The following is an 8842-nucleotide window of genomic DNA, read 5'->3' as shown; positions in this document are numbered from 1 at the left end:
CTTTCAAATAGGAACATCCTAATCTTTAGTGCACGTAGGGGAAAAATTAGCAAAGATCTAGATATTTTATTTTGGAAAAAATGTGCTAGTGAGTCACAAAGCTCCTGGGATTCTGATGGCAACTGTTTGCATGCTTTGGGTGATGCAAAGTCCTTGACAATATTAAACAATACTTTAGAGGAGTTACTGGCTTGTTCTATTTGATTACGAATATACATACATCTAGCAATTTTAATTTTTTGATGGTAGTGGGATAAAGCTAGTTTATAGCTTTATTTATCAGCAAAGTGTTTGAAGCTTCTCCATCGTCTCTCTAAAACTTTACACAATGACTTATTCGTTTTCAAGTCGCCTGAGCACCAGGGGGCTGATTGCCGCCGGGTAGCAGAGTTCTTCTTACACTCAGGAATAACTGCATCTAATGTCTTTACCAAAGCTGAATTTAAGCTGCCCAACATTTCAGATGTATCCTGGTGATTTTGCCCAAAGTCCTTATTATAAAGAGGAAATGTCTCATTAAAAGCTTCCAAAGTGAGTTTGTGCCAAGGCCTACGCCACTGTAAAATTGTTAGATTTGAGTGCCTCATATGGGTAACGTCAATTTGGGGCAGAAGAGTAAATAAGATCATACAATGATCTGTCCAAGTAAGAGTGAGCAGGGGATGGATCTTTAACTGCTCCATGTTTGTAAAAATGAGATCTAGCATCTGGCCAGCACAGTGGGTGGGCCCAAACATCCGTTGTGATAAACCCATGTCGTTCAAACTGGAGATAAGCGTCATCACATCAGGATTCTTTAGGTCCTCTCAGTGAAAGTTGAAATCTCCCAGTAAAATGAATTTACTGGAAGCCAAAGCCTGCATGGCGATAAATTCCGTCGGATAGTTGACAAAGTTTGTTTTAGGTCCTGGTGGCCGATAAAGTAATGCTCCATCCCAAATCTCCGAAGGAGACATGGTAACTTTAAAAATTCCCAGTTCCATTGTATCATTACAGATAGTAGACAGCCATTGAACTTTAAGATGGTCCTTAAAGGCTATCCCAATGCCTCCTCCCGACTTCCTCCCTCTATCTAAATGAATAGATTTGTAATTATCGGGTATTGCTAAGTTAATCGATGGACGATTGGGGGGAGTTAGCCATGTTTCAGTTATAAAACATAAATCTGGGGAGCAAGTAGAGATCATATCCCAGATCTCAGTAGAGTGTTTCACAAGGGATCTGCCGTTACATAAGATGTAATTTGGGCTATTAGGCTCTTGAAAAAGATCATTAGAAAGGTCATTTGAACAAACCATACCCGGAAAACTCTAAACCTTCATGTCTTTCAGTCAACAGGACCTTCTAACGTGACAGGGAGCTTAGTGAGACAAGTATTCGCTAGCTCTTGCCTGCTATATGCAGTAGATCTTATCTCATGTAATGCTTCTCCCGTTTATGTATGAAGGACAGCAGATGAATCCTCGGGTGCAGATTGGGCAGCATTTCCCGTCTCCCGGCTCGGTCTGGCGTGGATGGGCACAGACGGGCTTGCCTTTGGCACGCTGGCGGCGCGCCCGCTGCACGTGTCCGCTGCGCGTCCCGACCGATGAGGACATTTTATGCTGTGAGGGCAGGTGGGGCCCAAACAACTAGCCCGCCAACACAGATTCCACCAAAGATGGCGGCTGAAATAGTGAGCAGGGAGTTCTTTCCTCAATCCCCAAGCAGCACTTAATCGGCTGCTAGGATGAGAGCGGAGTCGTGCAACAAAAATGAACATAGGTGCAGTGAAATTTAAAAACAGCTACTGCTAAAAACAAGTAAGCTATGATTCCCGGCTTTCCGCCTCAGGAATCCTCTAGGATTTTCAATAGTGAAAAATGAAATACACTGTATTTCACTTTCAGGACATGTCACACACACCAGTACATGTCCTACCATTCACATACACTGTACCCTGCCCAAGGGGGTATCTTGGGCCTACCTGAGCGGTACCTTACATGTAACAAAAGGTAAGATTAGGGTCTGGCAAGTGGGTAAACTTGCCAGTTCGACATGGCAGTTAAAAACTGCATGCAGACACTGCAGTGGCAGGTCTGAGATCCATTTGAAGGGCTGCTTATGTGGGTGGCTCAACCAGTGGTGCAGGCCCGCTAGCATTATTTGATTTACAGGCCCGGGGCACACACAATGCACTGTAATAGGGACTTGAAGGTAAATCAAAAGAGCCAATCATGGAAAAACAAAACCATAAAACTAATTTACATGGAAAGCATATGCACTTTAGCACTGAATAGCAGTGGTAAAGTGCTCAGAGTCCTAAAACCAACACAAACAAGGTCAAAAACAGGAGGCCAAAAAGCAAAAAGTGTTGTTTGGCGTTTAGAGCTCTGAGTGAATGTTCCCGATTCATGCCCTTATATAGGTACAATTCACATCGCCCTTACATCGGCATAGAAATCAATCCCTTATTTAGGCATAGTCCATGCAGACCAAATACACGCATGGCTACTTCCACCCGTACCAAACGTCACAACGATTTCTTGGAAAATCGGCTTAAGCAGTTATGGAACTTCCCCTTGCTTGAATAGTGATTTGTCCAATAACTCATGTACTTTGCAAAGAACAACTATTCCCTAGGGCAGTGGTTCCCAAACTTTTTTGACCTGTGGCTCCCTTGACCTAATTGGCAGTTGGCCGTGGCTCCCCACCATTTTTTTACTGGTGGAATATGCAAGCCCGACCTCAGGAGTCCTTCCAGTTGTCTCCCTGAAATTAATTGGGATGCGATGAAGGTATTATAACCATATTTGTAACAAAATCAAAATTTTACAGTTTTTTCATAAAAACTTTAGGTTGTCGTCCCTTGATGAAATTCAGGCCTTTTGCATCCAGGATCAGGAATGGTATTTCCATATCCATTATGACTTTCCCAACCCTGCTCCAATAATTTAGGAACGGGCTGAAGAGACAAGTTTTTTTTCAATAGCACCGCATCATGATGTAGTAAAAGTCCACTCTTAAAAACCAGCTACCCTGCCATGCGCAAGTTGACTGTGTGTCTTTGTATTATATAGGGATTGTGGGTGCAGACAGCGAGTATATATGCTCGCAGATTTTGTGTTGCACTGAAACATTTGAGTGTGCCTTGCGCTCAGGAGAAGAGGGCCCAACCCCAAGCTATCCAACCTTAGAGTGAGTGAGCAGGCCATTGAGACAAACTTGATTTGCATTCTGGTGCCAGAATCTGCCACCAGATACTATGTTTTCTTATGGATAAATGGCTTTACATTACATACACAGGGCTAGCACAGCAAAACAAAACCAGATTTACAAATACCAGAATGTAAACGTAAAAGTAAGACTGGGAGAGCCATTCGCTGAACAATGAAAAAACTGAAGCCCTCGAGTGTTTTACAGATCACTTCCAATAATAATCATGACCCATACATAACTCCATGCAGATGCGCAGCTAACCAAACATTTAACATGGTTAAACGCACACAAAAGACAATGACATGGCAGCAGAAGGGATAAAAGGACATCATCATAAATTGCAGCCAGGAGCCCCCAGAAGTGCTCGCGTGTAAAGGCTGCTGCTGTGCACTCTCCTGGGCCTGGCTGGTAGTGAGCATGCTTTCTGGGCCCTACATGCTGCTAATATCATGGTAATGAGGACTCGCTCTCAGCAGATTATATAGTTGTAGGGCAGTCCCCTAACCCTCTTTTTAGACCGGTCACCTGTCAGAACCCAGCAGCTGGCCCTAATCACTACCCCGCTTCCTCAATGACATGTAAATTAAATGCAGCACTTAACTTTCCTGGCTTTGGCACTTGCTGGCCTCGCTGCACAGGCCCAGCCCCGATGCTCGCCCTAACAACACGGTTGTGCGGCGAGGCCAGCAAGTGCCAGGGTCGGGAAGGTTAAGTGTTGCAGCGCACATTTTAATTTACATGTCATTCATTTTAGAGAGTTTGTGCCATCATGTTTGGGATGGAGATGATGAACGGTGAAGAACTACTTCACTCAGAGGAGTCTGTCAGTCGCTCCGAAGTTAAGAACCCGGCCCTTTTAGAAGGAGAAAGGAGTTTGGATTCGAAATTTTAAATTGTGATCACTGCAGCAAGAATGTATACGTATATATACGGAACCTGTTTTGAGGCCGTGAACCTTGTCAAGTATACTTCAAGTTCAGGCATGGTATGCGTTAACTTCTCTGTAGCATTACTAATTCTGGAATTTTGTGCATGCTGTGTTAGCTGGCGAAGTCGCCCACTGTACTTGTACACAGTCTGACCTTTTTGGATACAGTAAGAGCGGGCGAGATTATTATACATATACTTGTGCAGGACACCTAGCATGACTAAAACTTGCTAAATTAAATTCAGCTAAGTTTATGGCGGGGTTGTGTGTGGATGCGAGCGCTGCACTAGGCTAAACGCTAGTTCTTAGCAGAAACAGGTATTCAGGTAACTACATTTCTTACAGTGGCTGTCTGGCTTTGTCGAGGATTATGATCAACTTGTCCTACTTATTTACTTATTTGAAATTTCTACCGTCGAGATGCGCATGGGACATGGGCCAGGGGCGCAACTAGGTCTTAATTTCGGGGGGGGCTGACATGGCAGATGAAGGGGCGTGGCTAATGTAAATCAATGGGGCGGAGCTAAAATGGCAGATAATCAGGATCGGTTAATGCTCAGGTCAAGCTGAGAAAAAATGTGGTGAATTCTGCATTTGAAACTGGACAACAATTAAAGCACACATTTTTGTTAGTTTGATGCATTGCCCCCCAAAACCCATACTCGCCCTGAATCTTAAAATTACCCCTGGCACACCAAAACACATACCCACGCTGAACCCTAAAATTAGCCTCCTCACACCCTAAAACCCATACCCGCCCTGAAATCTATAATTACCCCTGGCACCCCAAAACCCATACCCACCCCACACCCTAGAATTACACCCTGGCACCCCAAAAAACAATACCACCCTGAACCCTAAAATCACCCCCCTGGAGCCCCAAAACCCATACCCGCCCTGAACCTTAAATTACCCCTGGCACCCCAAAAACCATACCCATGCTGAACCATAAATTCCCCCCTTGTCCCCCAAACCCACCCTGAACCTTAAAATTACCCCAGGCACCCCAAAACCCATACCCATGCTGAACCATAAATTCCCATCTGGCACCCCATAACCTATACCCACCCTGAACCCAAAAATAGCCCCCTGACATCCCAAACCCACACCTGCCCTAAACCCTAAAATTACCCCTGGCACTTTAAAACACATACCCACGCTGAACCCTAAAATTAATCCCCTGGCACCTCAAAACCCACACCCACCCTGAACCTTAAAATTACCCCTGGCACCCCAAACCCCATACCCATGCTGAACCATAAATGCCCCCCGGCAACCCATAACCAACACCCTCCCTGAACCATAAATTCCCCCCTGGCACCCCATAACCCATACCCACCCTGAACCCTAAAGTAGCCCCCTGCACCCCAAAACCCACACCTGCCCTAAACCCTAAAATTACCCCTGGCACTATAAAACACATACCCACGCTGAACCCTAAAATTAATCCCATGGCACCCCAAAACCCACACCCACCCTGAACCTTAAAATTACCCCTGGCACCCCAAAACCCATACCCATGCTGAACCATAAATTCCCCCCGGCATCCCATAACCCATACCAACCCTGAACCATAAATTCCCATCTGGCACCCCATAACCCATACCCACCCTAAACCCTAAAATTGTCCCCTGACACCCCAAAACCCACACCTGCCCTGAACCCTAAAATTACCCCTGGCACACCAAAACACATACCCACGCTGAAACCTAAAATGTTCCCTGGCACCCCATAACCCATACCCACCCTGAACCCTAAAATAGCCCCCTGACATCCCAAAACCCACACCTGCCCTGAACCCTAAAATTACCCCTGGCACACCAAAACACATACCCACGCTGAACCCTAAAATGTCCCCTGGCACCCCAAAACCCATACTCACCTTGAACCCTAAAATTGCCCCCTGGAACCCCAAAACCCATACCCGCTCAGAACCCTAAAATTACCCCCTGGCACCCCAATTCGTAACCCACCCTGAACCATAAAAGTACTCACTGGCACCCTAAAACCCACACCCACCCTGAACTCTAAAATTACCCACTACCACCACAAAAAAAAAAATGAACACTACAAACTTACACTACATTTGCATATTTGGAGGGGACTGTCCTCTTTGACGTTTCTATGTATGTAAGTCAAGAACAACATTCAAAGTAACCTAGACATGCAGGCAGTAGGTAATGCTGTACTGAAAAATGCATTAAAGTTACTGGGACTTACATAAATAAAAAACTGCTGCCTGCTCCTCTGATACTATACTGTGGAGGCTGGCTGATCAGCAGCACTGTGTCCTGGCATCCAGCCCCTCGAAGGTCTCAGAGTAGATAGGTGGGGGTCAAATGGCTCCTGGATTCTCCTTGCCTGGGCCTCCTCTGCTTCTTCCCTGGTGCCCTTGGATGCGAAAATAGAAAGATCCATGGCCCTGGCTGAGCAGCGCCTTGGATGTGAATTCCATCCAAGTACACAGACAGCAGGGGCAAAGGGATGGCCAGTGCAGGTGATGCTTTTCCTTTGTAAATTAATTCCTGCTGGCGTCATAGCCCAGGGGTTGCTGTCTGCGCACTTGTATGAAATACACATCTATACAAGTGCACAGACAGCACCCCATGGGCTATGACGCCAGCAGAAATTCCTTTACAAAGGAAAAGCATCACCTTAACTGGCCAGCCCTTTCCCCCTGCTGCGCACTTCACACCCCATGCTCACAAGCGATCAAGTGCTTAGGTGAAATCCCTGCCTTCAGGCAAGGATTTCACCTCGCAGCGCCACGTTAAAGGAAAACACGAGGTGGGGGCAGGAGGTCACTCACTGAAGCAGAGGCTGGCTGGCTCGGGCTGCTGGGCCTCTCAGAAAGCATTAAAAAAATCATTCTCCGATCGCATGCTATCTTGCACCATTTCAGTGCGTGTAATCTGAGCCCGGGCAGAGGAGGCGACGGGGGGGGCTGAAGCCCGGTGAGCCCAATGGGTGTTGCGCGCCTGACATGGGCAGTGGTCGAAGTGGGGAAAAAAAAGAAAGGGAACTGTGGGCGGAGACTCAGGGGGCGGGAATAAGCAGAGGATTGGATTAGTGGGCGGAGTCGGAGGTGTGGCTAGAATTAGCAAAACATACCAATTTTCAGTACATTTGGCATTTTACTGACCAGTTACAGCTTATAACGCCATTTCATTCAAACAATTGATAAACCTGTTAATTGAGGTTTAATATATAAGTTGTTTAACAGAGCAAAAGTTACTAAACAACATGAATTGTGTTGCTGTGAAGTGGAAGGCCGTGTGCAAAGGTTGACTGGTCACCTTTGTCACCGCTGCATTTGCATGTTACACTGGGATTAATGAGGCGAAAGCTTTCCAGAGACTGTTAGTATGTGCAAAAATGTAAAAATAATAAAGTATCAGAAAATGTACTACATAACACTGCAGTCTTTTTTGCTCCATAATTTAGTCAACACTGCAACATAATGTTGTCCTCCATTGCTGCATAATTGCAGTGGCCCCAAAGCAGGTAGCACATGCTAAAAGTGCTTGTGTATGAAGCAGAGACACCAAGAAGTTTGTGAGTTTAGGGGCATATTTATGGGAATGGTGGCGCTGGGCAGCACAGCAAGTTTATATACTGCACTGTCCTGTATCACAGGGAAAGGGCAAGAATGCACGCTATTTATCCAATATGGTGCATTCCTGTCTCCCCCCCAGCGCTGGCGCCATTTTGACAGCCTAGCGCCAAGGCAGGCACACTCGCCCCATGGTGCAAGGGTCCCTCCGTTGCATGCAGGATTGCTTCTGGGCAGGAAGGGGCACCATCCTGCACAAAAACAATCTTGAGAGGCTTTTTTCCTCTTTCTATGTGTGCTGCAGAATAAAGCACACTTTGAAAGAGGAAAAAACAAGGATAAATATAGATATTTCTCCTAGTTATGCCTCCCCTGGGGCAGCGCAAGATTTTGACGCATTCCCAGGATTACAAGTCCTTGTATATCTGTGAATGCATCAAAAACCGTGGGAGTTGCGTGGGAGGCTTTTATTGTTGCAGGAAAACTACTGGGTTTACAAGGAACTTTGCCGTGATTTATGCGTTTTTAAGAGTGAGTCATAAAGGTGCACAGTTCTGCTGGTTTTGTTACTGGGGATGATTTTGCAGCATTGCTGCATAACCAGTCCCCAGTTCAAAAAACAATCTCCCATGCAACACCTACCACAACACCTCCCTTGCATACAGTAAGGCAATGCAGCAGTTTGTGCTGAGTTGCACTACTCAATATCTATGTGTCATATCGTTATGCCTGACCTCTGTCCAGGGACAGGGCAGGCAAGTAGGAAGGGGTGGGGGAACAGGAAACAGGAACTGGAACTGGGGAAGTTAAAGTTAGTTGAAAGCTGGTAGCAGGGCAATAAAGAAGTGTTACCCTGAAGCTCCGACTCCAGTGTCTTTATACAAAGGGGTAAGCGACAATGGCGACGAGGGTGGGATTGGCTGTTTACCCACTAAAAAAAAGCGCAGCCCCAGCCGTCTGTGCAAGACCTGACCAGCGAGTCCACAGCCCACCATCTGACAGCGCGAAAGAGCGCGGAAAGACGAAACTTGGCGTCGGAAGCCACCGAGAGCGGGCGAGCCGGCGAGAAAGCGCCAGGAGAGCGAAGGCTGCAGTAGAGACAAGCAGTTTCGATTTCTCCCCACCAAGCAGATTTCAGGCACCAGAAACGGTGCGAAGAGGAC

This window comes from Lissotriton vulgaris, chromosome 2_1 (assembly GCF_964263255.1).
Source record: "Lissotriton vulgaris chromosome 2_1, aLisVul1.2, whole genome shotgun sequence".
Lineage (NCBI taxonomy): Eukaryota > Metazoa > Chordata > Amphibia > Caudata > Salamandridae > Lissotriton > Lissotriton vulgaris.
Note: the sequence above shows the minus strand (reverse complement) of the source record.